The 15,785-nt window shown below is 47.2% G+C and overlaps 1 protein-coding gene across 17 annotated transcripts in view; it reads right to left on the reverse strand.

Annotated features, from left to right (window-relative positions):
* PHLDB1 (pleckstrin homology like domain family B member 1) overlaps window positions 1–15,785 on the reverse strand; it is a 280,745-nt gene that overhangs the window by 109,465 nt on the left and 155,495 nt on the right. The window contains exon 1 of one of the 17 annotated variants that reach the window (XM_063942626.1): window positions 9,717–10,325. The exons of the other annotated variants lie outside the window; for them this stretch is intronic. The gene's annotated coding sequence lies outside the window, so the exon portion shown is untranslated. Of the gene's footprint in view, window positions 1–9,716; window positions 10,326–15,785 lie in introns of those variants that run through there. 17 annotated transcript variants of the gene reach the window in all.

The raw sequence follows: 15,785 nt of genomic DNA on the forward strand, positions 1-15,785 counted from the left end.
ATATATCTGTAATGGTAATATTTTAATGCAAAAAGCTTATTTGGTTTTTGAGGTATTGATGGGTTTTGAAGCAACAAATGTATGATGAGGTTCCACCACGAACATGTAGTTGAGCATAAACCCTTAGAAAGTCATCATTTGCGTTTCACTTCTCTCCATGTAATCCTAACACAGTTTAACAAAGTTAGTGTAAACAAAACAAATCCCTGCTCAAATCTAGTGGTACAAAGCAAGGAGGGAATCTTTATAAGCACAAAGAAAGAATGTTAATGAATGTGATTTACATTACGAGAAAGTCGTATAGCAAAGCTTATTGAGTAAAATATTTTTCACTATCCAATCCCTCTTTGGTTACCAAGGAATGTAGATAGCCATTGCTGTGGACCTGTCTTTGCTTGTGGACAATATGAAAGCCATGGATCTAAAGTGCATAGCTCTGCCTCCTGAGAGTGTGTTACGGCCACTTTAAATAAATGGTGATATATCGCCAGTGAGGTGCCAGCTGTGCAAATAGGGCTGACGTTTTCTCACCATCCACACAACTGACAAACATTCCTTCTGCACTGTGGGCACCTAACACCTTCTGGTTGAGAGTTCTCAGCTGAAACAGGTAACGGCAGGGCCGGCTCCAGGCATGTTCCAACAGAGCGGCCGCGCAGGGCGCCACCCTTAATGGGCGCCGCGCGCTGTCACCGCTATATTGGAGCCTGGAGCCTGGTCCTGTGTGCTTCCGTCCCCGGCCTGCCTCCTGGTCCCACTCTCAGCCAGCAGCCAGTGGTGCGCGCGCGGCGTCAGGTCCTGGCGCCGCATAGCGCGCGCTGAGTTTATAGTGTGAAACTGTGCGCCCACCCGCCGGAGGCACCCCGTCCTCACACAGCAGGAGCAGCAGCCGCCTCCGCTTCTTCCTCCTTCCCGCCCAAGCGAACCATCGGCAGCAGCGCGGTGAGCATGGGGGGGTGGGGGGGGTATCTGGCACTTGGGACATATTTGGCACTTTGGGCATATCTGGCACTGGGGGGCATGGTGTATCTGGCACTGTGGGGCATATCTGGCACTGGGGGCATATCTGGCACTGTGGGGCATGGTGTATCTGGCACTGTGGGGCATATCTGACACTGGGGCATATGTATCTGGCACTGTGGGGCAGATGTATCTGGCACTGGGGGCATATCTGGCACTGTGGGGCATGGTGTATCTGGCACTGTGGGGGCATTTATCTGGCACTGTGGGGGCATTTATCTGGCACTGTGGGGGCATTTATCTGGCACTGTGGGGGCATTTATCTGGCACTGTGGGGCGCACTGTGGGGACATTTATCTGGCACTGTGGGGGCATTTATCTAGCACTGTGGGGGCATTTATCTAGCATTGTGGGGGCTTTTCTGTATCTACATATCTGGCACTGTGTGGCCATTTATGTATCTGGCATTGCTGGGGGGCATGTCATGTGTATGTCATGTGTAGCTGGCACGGCTGGGGAGCATATCATGTAGTGTTACCGCTAGGCGTCTGTGGCTAGGCAATGTGTCTAACGTGCTCTGCCTGGCGCAAAGTGTCTAACGTGCTCTGCCTGGCGCAAAGTGTCTAACGTGCTCTGCCTGGCGCAAAGTGTCTAACGTGCTCTGCCTGGCGCAAAGTGTCTAACGTGCTCTGCCTGGCGCAAAGTGTCTAACGTGCTCTGCCTGGCGCAAAGTGTCTAGGAGGTTCTACCTGGTGCAGTGTGTATTAACTGCACTACTGTGTGGTGTAATGCCAATTGCCACTTATGTGGCCACGCACCTTCCCCACGAAGCAACGCCCCTAAATTTTCGGCGCGCACTGTCCATGCTTTACCATGTACGTAGATGAGCACCAAGCATTACAGTATGTACGTCATTTTGCCCTCCTATGTGTAAGGCTGCTAATTGTGTGCGTAGAGAAGGTGTGAAAACATATTTATTTATAGCCTAATAATATGAAGTCATGAGGCCACGCCCACTTTCCAAGAGGCCACACTCACTTTTGCTGGAGCGCACGAGGGGGGGGGGGGGGGGGGGCGCTTTTACATGTTTTCGCTCAGGGTGCTAGTAGGCCTGGAGCCGGCCCTGGGTAACGGGGTAGATGTATGAAGGGGTGATAGCTGTCAAATAGGTAACTGCGCATGTGTGGTTCTGACAGCCAGGGATTGTGCAGACAAAAAAAAATAAAAAAATAAAGTTTTATTTTTTTTCCCCTCTAGAAAACCGTGGGTGCCGCTGGGAGAAAATGACCGAAGCCTGCGTAGAATGTATGCAACCGCCTGTCATCAGAGAAGTGGCATCCGACAGAGGGAGAGTGGAAATCACCACACAGGTGAGTCTTCACTTTGCCGACCGCCGGCAAAGTTAAGACCACCCGTTCAGGACATGTGGTTTAATCCAATATGGTGAGGATATATCTCTTCCAGGATCTCTCATCATTGCTGCAGTCACGTTAAACAGCCCTTCTGATCGTGAGCATGTTTACTAATGCCGGTCGTCTTTTTGTGCATTACTATGCAAATAAGACACACAAGCAGACTCTGCTGATTAAAATGATATGCGGCATGCCTATATTCTGTGAGCGACCACACCTGTATCTGCATACAAAATGCTACGTTACAGTGTTATCATGTTAGAGTTACACGGGAACTGCCAGCTCACTTGCGTGGTGCATGGCGTACTGAGGCTAGATGCATGAGAACACATCTATACTATCAACAGGCAGGGGACCTACTATATCCAGAGCCCAGAAGACACTTTCCTTACGTCTGTATGCCCATTTGTCGCCCACTTCACACCCAGAAGTGCCCGTTTCGTGAAATTAACAATACGTGTACGACTCAGCATCACTCACAGATAAAACATGTCTGTTCACCGCAGCGCATGCACAGTCTATAGAAAACCAAACCGCTAGGTGAAGCTGCACTTGGTTTTGCATGTAGCTCAGAATCATGCCCTGTGGATACATCATCCTGACAGGTTACTTTGGACCAGGACTGCAGGGTAGGAGGCAGAATGGTGACTCAGGGCGCTGGGTTCAACACAGGACAGCCGGGTAACAGATTACAGTTTAGCTCTTATTTGTAGATCACAGGACGGCAGCAGACGAGATCCCGGATCTTGTAAGCAGAATTACTACTTCTGAAGAGTTTTTACATGGATTGTGCAACATCCCTCCTTTGTAGGGACGACCAATGCAGAAATAAACTTTAGAATGTACTACCCTTTGTATACAGCCTCTACTGTACATGCTAGGGGTAATCCCCCTCCCCCTTCCATTCTGGCACCACGAAGTCTGGGCTGGGACATCACATCCAATGTTTATTATCAAGGAGTAACTCTAGCCACAAGAAGCAATGTATCATTCAAAATTAGATTTGCACACAATTCACAGTTATCTGCACTTTAAGAATCATTTGTAAACTTCATCATGAGGACACTTCCACAGGGCGCACACACAGACACACACACAGACACACACACAGACAGTACTAGCCCTGCTGCATTCAAGCAAAGTAGGTGGTGGTCAGTGTAAAACCTTCCCCTCAGGCTAAATGCTTAATTCACATCCTGTCTCAATTGCTACACAAACATTCTCTCGGTGTCACACAATACGCTCTCTCAAAACAGGGCAATACCTAAGAAACCAACACACTTTTTGCATTTGCTAGAAGACCAGGCGCCACACCAATAATATCTAATCTCTCGTAGGGGAATGTAGAACCAGCCAAAGCATTATATTCAATCATAAAGTAGAAAGAAACATTTTAAAACAAATAAAAAAGTACAATATAACCCAAGGAGTTAGCACAGATTTTTAGACACAAGGCTCCTGGTATTTAAAGGGTGCTATCGTCCATTGTTCATATTTAGAACCCGCCTGTCAGAGTCAATGAAACTTCCCTGCTAATTATAGGACATGCACAGAGCCATAATACCCTAGCAACACTCAAAACGACCACCTAAATTTAGTAATTGGTACAGAACTTCTATTACTGTACGATACAAAAGTCAGTTTACAAATGTTTAGCACTTTACTACAACATTATCTAGGTAACAATGTACAGTAACAAAAGGGAGTCCAAGAAACAATAAATAAGGTTTATACAAACACAAAAGCTAATGGTATACCAAGAAACATGTCAGTAAGACTTTTCTATAGAAGGTGGCAATAAACTGATGAGTGAATATGGAATGAGTAGAGTATGAATAAAACCGACCTAGAAGCAGAATAATTCTGGTAAGTGTACAGAACTTAGGTGGAGCTGCAGGAAGTCATGCCTGAATCACCATCAGAGTCAGCCTGATTGGATTTCTTCCTAGGAAGATAACCTGCTATGAAATGTTGTTTTAGACATTGCCTCTTCCTGGGGCTATGAAAATCTGCTCAGACAAGATTCGAGCCCAGATAGCACAAATTATACAGCATCACTGGATGAACATGATGCCACGTATCAAAGGCAGGAAGTTTTTAGCATTTAAAAATAAATAAATACATAAATAAATAAAATAAAATAGGCATTAAAACTAGATTTAATATTTTGAATATATGTTTTGTGAAGCACAGTACAATTCTTACATACAATATAATTGCTAAGGTCTCCGGATGATAGGACGACAGTACTGTCAACAACCTCTATTGGTCGACATGCATTGGGTCGACACAGGAAAATGTCGACATGAGGTTTTTTTTGCCATTTTCACATTTTTCATACTTTACAATCCACGTGGACTATGACTGGGAATAGTAACCTGTGCAGAGGATAGCGGAGCGAGGCACCTTGCCAGAAGCATGGCAAGTGAAGCGAGCCATGCAAGTGTACGCGGTGCACCAGTCATTTTATTGAGAAAGTGGCACCAATTTTTTTTCTCCAAAACTCATGTCGACCTTTTCCCGTCTACCTTTTTCAGGTCAACCCAATGATCCACACCCAAATGCTACATGGGTTTCCTCCCACACTGCAAATACATACTGGTAGGTTAAATTTCTGCTATAAAATGTCCAAGTGTGTATGTGTGTCCATGTGATAGGAAATATAGAGGGTGATTCAATTCTTATGTGGAATTTAGCTTAGGCTAAGCACCTGACAGCTATTCAATTATTTACCACAACAACCACTATTTCATACAGGAATGCAGGGGATTAGCCACATCAAGCAGCTCCTCCCATGCTAAGCATTCAGTGTAAACAGAATTGAAAAATGCCCCCAAAAGAAAGTTAAAGTTTTTTGACATAAACAGAGTTGGTCACATATATGTGACTGGGTTGGGTATGCGTGACCGCTGTTCACCATACCTGACGGTCAGGTATCTGCCTTCCATGTAGCTTTATAACCGAGGCCCCCAGCCTTTCATGTACACATAACAGATGTGACTGAAATACAATTGGGGGCTTGGTTTTGGGTTGACTTCTAAACATCACAGTACACAAAAGGGCTGATCTGCGCATGTGACGATCTGTTTCGGTGACATCAGCCAGACGTTGACGGGACAAGCGGCCAGTGGGAGCAGAGAAAAGAGAAAGATGGCGGGGAGAGTAGGAGCCGCCGTGTGAGTAGAAGTGACAGAGCTGGCCGGGGCAGCGGAGTAAAGCAGGCAGAGAATGCCTCTTCCCTGCTTTTCTCCTTTATATAAATATTGCCTGGTTATTATTATCCTTTATTTATATGGCGCCACAGGGGTTCCGCAGCGCCCAATTACAGAGTACATAAACAAATAATCAAACAGGAAAACAGCAACTTACAGTTGATGACAGTATAGGACAAGTACAGGGTAAATAAACAGTTACATCAGCAGATGACACTGAAATAAGTATCAGGTGGCAGAAGACTGCTGGATTTGGTGCAGTTGAAGATTATTAAAGTAAGAAAGGATAAGCACATGAGGGAAGAGTGCCCTGCTCGTGAGATTTTACATTCTAAAGGGGAGGGGTAGGAAAGACAGGGGTGACACAGATGGGGTACATAGAGAGCATGGAACAGAGGGTTAGGATGAGATTTGGCTGGGTTTGGTGAAGAAGTGGGTCTTGAGAGCCCGTTTGAAGTTTTGAAGAGAGGTGGAGAGTCCGAGGGGGAGAGGTAGGGAATTCCAGAGAAGTGGTGCAGCACGTGAAAAATCTTGGAGGTAGGAGTGGGAGGAAGTAATCTGTAGGCAAGAGAGTCGGCGTGTATTAGCAGAGCGAAGAGGACGGGTGGGAGTGTAAAGGGAGATAAGGTCAGAGATGTAGATGGGAGAGGAGTGGGTGAGGGCTTTGTAAGCGAGTGTGAGAAGCTTGAAATGGATTCTGAAAGGGAAGGGGAGCCAGTGAAGGTCTAGTAAGAGAGGAGAAGTGGACGTAGTGCGTTTGGTGAGGAAGATGAGCCGGGCAGCAGCACTGAGGATAGATTGGAGTGGAGAGAGGTATTTGTCAGGAATGCCAGTCAGGAGGAGATTACAGTAGTCCAGTCTGGAGATGACCAGTGAGTGGATAAGAGTCTTAGTAGCATCCTGGGTCAGAAAGGGTCTGATTCTGGAAAAATTTTTAGATGAAAATGGCAGGTTTGTGAGAGGTGCTGAATGTGTGGTTTGAAGAAGAGGGAGGAGTCAAGGATTACTCCAAGACAGCGCACTTGGGGGCGTTATGGGGCTGCCAGTTCTTTTGAGACAGCTCAAAAGTTTACTGCACTTAAATAAATATGGAGATATCTTCAGTATTGCAGTCTCCAGCTAATATGCAACTGCAGTGCGTTTGCATAAATGGGTGTGTACTTAAAGTTTGCGAGCAATCATCATCTTCATCGTCATCAACAGTGTGCAACTTACACAGGCTTGTGATACCTGCAGTCTCTCCAGGTGGTTTGAAGTGCAAGTTTGCATGGGCCATTTTAGTCGCACTACTCGTCTGCATGCCCACACCACTCCCTTACTGTACATGCCAACCTGCTCGCAGTTGTAGGTTGAGGATCCGCATAGCAAAAGATGCGCATTACAAATTTGTACATTAAAAAAAAATATATATATATATATCTTGCAGCCAAAAAAGGTGACAAACTGCATTTGGGCAGCACAGACGGTGTAATGGTTAGCATTACTGCCTCACAGCACTAAGGTCATGGGTTTGATTCCCACCATGGCCCTAACTGTGTGGAGTTTGTATATTCTCCCAGTGCTCGCGTGGGTTTCCTCCGGTCCTCCCACAATCCAAAAATATACTGGTAGGTTAATTGGCTCCATACAAATTAACCTTAGTGTGAATGTGTATGTGTGGTAGGGAATATAGAGTGTAAGCTCCACTGGGGCAGGGACTGATGTGAATGGCCAAAATACTCTCTGTAAAACGCTGCGGAATATGTGTGCGCTATATAAATAACTGGTAATAAATACATTTTACATCTCACTCCGCATAAGGCCCTGTATGCACAATAGTATTGTAATCAATGAGTTGTTAGAACAGAACTCGCCAATTATTAAGCTACAGTATTCTGCATGTCAGCTTCTTCACTACACAGCTGCTAAGATGTTCCTCATTTCAAGTGGCGTTTAGCCCTCAGTGGCAGGTTATATGTACTTATTAAGAAACAGGAAATCAGCCCACAGTGGAAACACTAGGGAGAAAACTTTGTACGGACCATACTTCTGGGCTTTAGAGAAGTAGCCATTTTGTTGTAGCACACCTATTGATAAAATAAAAGTTTATTTAACAATTTTATGTGTGCTACAAGAAAATGACCACCACTCTCCGGCACAAAGTTGTAGCCATTACTTACCATAATCTCCAGTGTGATAAAGAGACAAATAAGGGAAGCAGCAGAAAGACAGAATGAGACAATGGAAAAAATGGTCAAAGAAAGAGAATGAGGAGAAAACATGTGGGACAGTGCAATAGGGAAAGCAGGGAAGAAGGGGAATGCGTTTCATATTATATATACACACTACGTATTGCACTCATGTAAATCAGACAACTGATTACACCTATAGCTAAAAACTATACGTGGTGGTACTAGATACATTGCTGGACTGCACTATTTATGCTAAAGGGTAGAGTTAGGCCTATCCGTTGGTTTTAGCAGAAAATACCTCCTTACGTGGAGCGTTCTTCTTTCACAGGGGATAATTCAGACTGGATCGCGGCAGCGATCGCAGTCTCAATCCCTTTGTGGAGTGCGCACGTGCAAGCCCAGTGAGTTGCTAACAGCATCTCTGGGCTGCGATCGCCTTTGCCTGATTGACAGGCAGTGGCGGGGCGGGAGTGCCAATGGCGTTAGAACACCGTTGGCGGTGCGCAGTCCTGACAATGCAGGCGTGTCTGGATCGTTGCGGGGGCGGGCCACGTGACGCTGCAACCCGGGATGGGGCAGGACGCAGGAGCAGCGCAGGCAGGGAGCTACACGCCGGGTGCAAAAGCACCCTTGCGGGGGGATGGGGGGCAGAGCCAGACATGCGGGGCGGGCTAGCCCTATGCTGGGTATCCCCCCGCATGTCTGAGTAAATGTTCGTAGATGTGCTAAATTTAGCACATCTACGATCAGATCTGAATTACCCCCACAATCTCTCCGATATGATATTTCAGATGTATCCAGCCCAGTAATGACAAACACCATGTCTTATCTGAAACAGTTTCTGCATGTTTTATGGTTTGTTCCTATTTAGGACATGTTTAACACACAGGTATATCTTGCGTTCCTGCAAAAATCACTACACACTGCTGTCCCCATAAAATGTATGGAGACGTTGCAAACAGTGCAATTTATAAAGCACCAAAGGCCAAGTCTTTTTGGAATGGCGTTAGCTGGCTGATCACACTCCGCTAGCACTTTCTGTTGGGAAGACAAATCCATTTAGATCCCTCCGCTCCTTTTCTGCCCTACTTTGCACATGCGTGTCCTAAGTCTGTGCGTGCTCAGGAACACTGCCAGAACAGAGCCCAGCAGTGTTGCCGCTCGTCACTGCGATCTAAGGATGGACATCGGAAGCCTGATATCGAATGGTTACCTGGCATCTGATATCAAATCCAACAATGCAATGGCTACCATCACAATGACACCATTGGTTGGTAAAACTATCAATGGTTTTAGAGTGCGCATGCACAGAAGCGTTCAGAGCTTTGAGCATACGCACCTTAGCTGAGCTGCAGACCCCACTTCCGGGTGACTGCAGAGAAGCAGCCAGCCATTGGATGAAAGCTGCCAACAATCAAATACCAGCAATTACATTTTATTAAAAGTACTTCCATCAAATCGGGAACATTAATGGTTGCTAACCAACTGGTGCCAATGTCCACCCTTACTGCAATGAGTGGCAAAAGCAAAGGTTTTCTCGTTTGTAGGGACAGTCATTTACTGGAGCAGCTATTCTGCCATACACTAATAACATCATTCATTATTACCAGGATAAGGAACAATACTTTTCAGGGCCACCAATGATAAATAAGTCCCTGGAGAAACAGGAAGGTAAAACAGCCTATTATTCTAGGCACTAATCCTTCCCATACATACTTGTAAGTTGGTATATTTAGGCACGGCTGAAAGTTGGTATGTTAGAATGCACATGGCTAGGAAATGGTATAAAGTGTATGACACATGTAGTGGTTATTTCCTGCTGTTATTCTGAGTGTCTGCAGGGCTCACCCTCCTTACCTGTGATCCACACCTATGTGTGCCAGTAACTGGGACAGATTTATGGACCAGTCTTCCTGGGAAACTTAACCCTGTACACTCAGGAACATGCAAACTGGTTTTACCTCATCCATAGATGTACAGCGACGGCTCCACCAGATTGTGCCCAAATCAGGTCCTAAGCGGCATCTCTGCTTGTATGCATGTATGTATATCCGAGCCGGTGCATTATGTCCTTGCTGGCGGCCAGCACCTTAAGGGCCGGTGTCACATCCAGTAACCCCGGCTGTCTGCGCTGCTCTGCAACGGGATACCGGAACCTGCTCTCTCCCTGCTGGCTGCAGTGCACCGGGATACCGGGGCTGGATCTCTCCCTGCTGGCTGCAGTGCACCGGGATACCGGGGCTGGATCTCTCCCTGCTGGCTGCTCTGCACCGGAATAACGAGGCTGGATCTCTCCCTGCTGGCTGCAGTGCACCGGGATTCCGGGACCGGATCGCTCCCAGCTGGCTGCTGTAAATCGGGATACCGGGGCTGGATCTCTTCTTGCTGGCTGCAGTGCACCGGGATACCGGGGCTGGATCTCTCTCTTCCTCCTTTCCCCACTCTCCCTTGTTCTTTTCTTTTTTTCCTCGCAGCTGGCAGGGATGCAATGGGAGGGGAGCCCCCGATCTGTGCTGCTCTGCCATACACCAATCCCGGCTTTTCTGGCCGCTGTCCTCAGTGCAGGGGGCAGGAAAGGGAGGGATAAGATGCCACCCCCTTCCGTCCCACCCATACATCTGGCCGCTAGCACCGTGTAACTGGGTGTCATTACCCTGACTCATTCTTCCCACCGGCCCACTTTGTATTTTTATCTCCTTTCTGGTAATCATTACGTTGTAGTCCTTCATTATGCAAACACCGGTGACAGCGTACAGTACTTACTCTTACATGGTCAATGTGTGTATACCTTATATATGGTTAGATTATCACTTGTGTATACCCTGCATATGGTGGTTAGATTACCATATGTGTTTATACTCAGCATATAGTGGTTAGGTTTAGGTTACCATTGGTGTATACCCTGCATATGGTGGTTAGATTACCATATGTGTATACCCTGCATGGGTCTGGGACTGAGGGTCGACAGCACAAAGGTCGACGCCAATTGGTCGACACACCTTGGGTCGACATGGACAAAAGGTCGACAGGAACAAGGTCGACATGGGAAAAGGTCGACATGAGTTTTTTATGTTTTTTTTGGTGTCGTTTTCTTCGTAGAGTGACCGGGAACCCCAATTAGTGCACCACGTCCCCTCGCATGGCTCGCCTCGCTCGCCATGCTTCGGGCATGGTGCCTTCGCTCCGCTACCGCTTCGCTCGGCACACTTTACCGTTCCAATCATAGTCCACGTGGATCGTTAAGTATGAAAAGCTTTAAAAAAAAAAAAAATCGTGAAAAACTCATGTCGACCTTTTTCCATGTCGACCTTGTTCCTGTCGACCTTTTGTCCATGTCGACCTTTTGTCCATGTCGACCCAAGGTGTGTCGACCAATTGGCGTCGACCTAAGGTGTGTCGACCTTTGTGCTGTCGACCTGGAGTCCGGATACCACCCTGCATATGGTGGTTAGATTACCATATGTGTATACCCTGCATATAGTGGTTAAATTACCATTTGTGTATACCCTGCATATGGTGGTTAGATTACCATTTGTGTATACCCTGCATATGGTGGTTAGATTACCATATGTGTATACCCTGCATATAGTGGTTAGATTACCATTTGTGTATACCCTACATATAGTGATTAGATTATCATTTGTGCATAACTTGTATATGGTGATTAGAATAAAGTATAACTATGATTAAGCCACAATACTATCCCAATCACTTTCAATAAGATATTAACATATTATTACCATATGTACCTTGGTGTCTTATGGCATGGCACCAAAGTATCATTGGTGGGTCACTGGGTGCCTTCTGCATTGCTGCATATCACAGCAAGACAGAACACATTTTATCTCTAATTTATTAAACCAGGGTTTTTCACCCCGTCACTGCCTACAAAGGGTTCCAGCAATAGTTGCCTACATGCCCTGATTTGACCTGAAGCCTCTCCGACTTCAATGTTCCCATTGCAGGGAATTACTAATGCCATCTAAAGATATTGTATCGTTGCCTATAAAGTTGAACTTTTAATTGGATAATTATATTGGGGACTGCGGTAACATGCAAAATTACGTGCCTTATTAAAAAGGACAAAGCAGTGATAACCCCTTTCTTAGGCAAAAAGGGATATTACTACTTGATGAATAGGGACATATGTATCATTAATTGTGGTCTGCCTCCGATAATAGAGGTTTATTAATGCTGCAATTTGCCTAAATGTATAATTTCTCTAGCATCCATAAGGGATACTGGGGGAATCTAGTACGATGGGGTATAGACGGGGTCCAAAGGATCCAGTGCACTTTAAATTTCTTCACTGGGTGTGCTGGCTCCTCCTCTCTATGCCCCCTCCCACAGGCAGTTTAGAAAAAAGTGTCCTCGGGAGACTTTAAAGCTCCAGAGAGTTTTCTTCAGTTTCTTTTAAATCTGTGTTATTTTCGGTATGCTCTTTGGGCAACAGCATACCTGCACTGTGGGAGTTAGTTGGGGGATGGTCACCGGCCTTGCGAGGTGTCAGCCGCTTCCCCGCTGCAGGACCATCGTCCTGAGAGGTTGTTGTACAGCAGGGCACTGCGCCTTGGCGGTCACAATCGCAGCACGCCACACATCCCTAACAATAGCCTGAAGGTGACATCAGTTGTGAGTACAAACCGGGGGACCCTCAGGTTCATGGCGCAGCAAAACGCAGGGGCGGCATACGGAACCCTCCTGGGGAGTCACCGCCATAGCCCCCCTGTGTACACTGGCAGCGGTGGGTAAAACTAGCACTTGTGTGATGTTTTATACTCATAGAGAGACTTTTGCCAGTATAAAGATTAGTGAAACTCCGGCGCCATTACAGGGGGCGGAGCTTCCTCAGAGCGGGGCCGGCTGCGTTGTAGCGCCTTCATCTGCAGGCACACACAGCTCCTCCAGACACTCAAGATACACAGGAAAACTGGTACAGGGGTGTAGCAAAGGGGAGAGCCGCTATTGTACACAATCTGTGTCCTATAAAGGACAAGAACACAGGTGTTTCACCGTGATATATAAGCTTACAGCCTCACTGGGGCTGTTTAGCTTGGGTGTGCTGGTCTCTCTCTCTGTCTCCCTCTCACATACAGTAAGGGCAGGCTTGCTATTGTATTACTTGTCTGTGTGTATGTGTATATGAGTGTTGTTTACTGTAAACATGGTTAAACACCAATTGTACAGTGTATGTCACACAAGATTCTCTCCCTCTACGTATGGTTCAATATCATGTGAACAATGTAGTCAGTCCTCACAGCTCAGTGAGGGGACTAGGGGGGAGGGTCAAGAGTCTTCCTGGCTAGGTGCCATAAAAACCATGATGTCAGATATGTAATCTCAGCTCACTGCTAATACTCAAAAAAACTCAACAACTGCAGCAAGCTGTTGCAGACCTAGCTGCACGGGCAGAAGTTCCACAGCCCCACCTCTCTAACTCAGGACCAAAAAAACGTGGGTTACCTGCTTTACTCTCAGATTCAGATAAGGAGATACAGGAGGGGGGGGGGGGATTGGATCTTGTTATTGGGGATTCCCCTTCTGCACAGGGTATTGAACCCCTCATTTTAGCTATATGGGACGTGTTAAAACTCCCTCTAGAGGACGCGACGACACAGCATTCGTTTTTCTTCACACAAAACAAGCTCAGTGTCATTTTCCCTGATTCTGCAGATTTAGATGACCTATTTAAGTTAGCCTGGAAAAATCCAGATAAAAAATACCATGTGTCAAAACGGTTTTGCACACTTTCCCATTTACTCCTGAAGGCAGAACATTCTGGGAAGAACCCCCAACTGTGGACGTATCAGTCTCGCGCCTATCTAAAAAGGTGGTACTGCCAGCCCCGGGCTCCTTCACCATAAATGACCCTGGGGATAGGAAGATAGACTTCAGTGTAGTCTATATCTACACAGCAGCGGGTATGTCACAAAGACCGGTCATAGCAGGTTGCTGGATGACTCATGTCATTCATACATGGGCTACTCAGATTCAGGAGGGCCTCTCGGGGGATATGCCCCTGGTCACTACAGTGACTCTCCTGAAGCACATTCAGGACACTGCACGTGTCTTGTGTGACTCTATCAAGAAGATAGGCAATATTAACTCTAGGACTACTGCTATGGCAATGGCGTCGCGCAGGACCTTGTGGTTGCGTCAGTGGATAGCGGACGCAGAATCCAAGCGCAGTGTTGAGTCTCTCCCCTTTTTGTGGGAATGGCTCTTCGGTGTGGAATTGGATACGTGGATTTCTAAAGTTACTGTGGGTAAATCCATGTTTCTCCCCTCTGGGGCCCCGCCAGCTAGACATTCCTACCCGGGGCCGTCTAACCAGTCCTTTCGGTCTAACAGATTTAGATTTAGGGCCAGAGGTGCCTCCAATGCTGCTAGAGGCACCAGAGGTAAGCGATCGCCGGTTCTCAGGAGAGCACAAGTGCAGCTACAACTAAGGCCTCAGCATGACGGTGTCCACCCACCCCGAGGGGATCTCGAGGTGGGAACTCGGCTGCGTCACTTCAGCTGCGTCTGGGAAAGTTCCTGCCAGGATACCTGGGTCAAGGACCTCATTTCTCAGGGCTACAAGCTGGAGTTCGACAGTGCTCCTCCCAAACAATTTTTCAAATCAAACTTACCAGCTTTGGAGGATACGCGTGTTACGCTGCAACAGGCCATCCTAAAATTGGTCCAATCCCAAGTCATTGTTCCAGTGCCGCTGCAACAACAGGGAAAGGGTTACTACTCCAACCTGTTCGTGGTACCGAAACCGGACGGTTTGGTTAGACCCATTCTGAATCTAAAATCCTTGAACCCTTACCTAAAGGTTTTCAAGTTGAAGATGAAATCCTTGCGAGCAGTGATTGCGGGCCTGGAAGAACGGGAGTTCATGTTCTCCCTGGATATAAAGACACCTATCTCCATATCCCGATTTGGCCACCTCATCAGGCTTATCTGAGGTTTGCCCTGCTGAACGATCACTACCAGTTCCAGGCACTGCCCTTCGGCCTGTCCACAGCTCCGACGGTGTTCAAGAAGGTGATGGCAGAGATGATATTCCAACTCCGGGTCCAGGGGGTCAATGTTGTCCCTTACTTGGACGATCTCCTGATAAAAGCAAGATCCAGGGAGCTGTTATTGCTCCATATAGACCGCACTATCCAGCATCTGTCACACCATGGGTGGATCCTCAATTTCCAGAAGTCCCACCTGGAGCCAACTCAGAGGCTCCTGTTCCTGGGAATGTTGCTGGATACTGTGGCCAAAAAAGTGTTCCTCCCAGAGGACAAGGCGAGAACACTTCAGGAGATGGTCCGCATGGTTCTCCGGCCTACTCAGGTATTCATCCATCTTTGCATAAGATTGTTGGGGAAAATGGTTGCCTTGTACGAGGCGACCCAGTATGTAAGGTTCCATGCCAGGACTTTTCAATTGGATCTCCTGAGCAAGTTATCCGGATCACATCTTCAGATGCACCGGATAATTCGGCTATCACCTCAGGCCAGGATTTCTCTCCTGTGGTGGCTGCAGTCCTCCAACCTACTGGAAGTCTGAAGTGTCGGGATTCAGGATTGGATCCTCCTAAGACAGATGTAAGTCTGAGAGGATGGAGAGCTGTCACCCAGGGGGCTCTGTTCCAGGGCAGGTGGTCAGCACATGAAGCCCTCCTTCCGATCAACATTCTGGAACTTTGGGCGAACTACAATGCTCTGCTTCAGGCCTTTTCTCTACTCAGGGATCACGCGATCCAGGTACAGTCGGACAACGCCAGAGCAGTGGTATACATCAATCGACAAGGAGGGACAAAAAGCAGGGCCTGCATGCGAGAGGTGTCCAGGGCAGAAAGAAATGCAAAAGCAATGTCCGCAATCTTTATTCCGGGAGTAGACAACTGGGAAGCAGACTTCCTGAGTCGTCACAATCTCCACCCGGGAGAGTGGGGGCTTCACCATCAGGTGTTTCAGCAGATCATCGACCGGTGGGGCTGCCCACAAATAGACATGGTGTCTTCTTGACTCAACAAGAAGCTTCGTTGG

Source organism: Pseudophryne corroboree, chromosome 10 (genome assembly GCF_028390025.1).
Source record: "Pseudophryne corroboree isolate aPseCor3 chromosome 10, aPseCor3.hap2, whole genome shotgun sequence".
Classification (NCBI taxonomy): Eukaryota; Metazoa; Chordata; class Amphibia; order Anura; family Myobatrachidae; genus Pseudophryne; species Pseudophryne corroboree.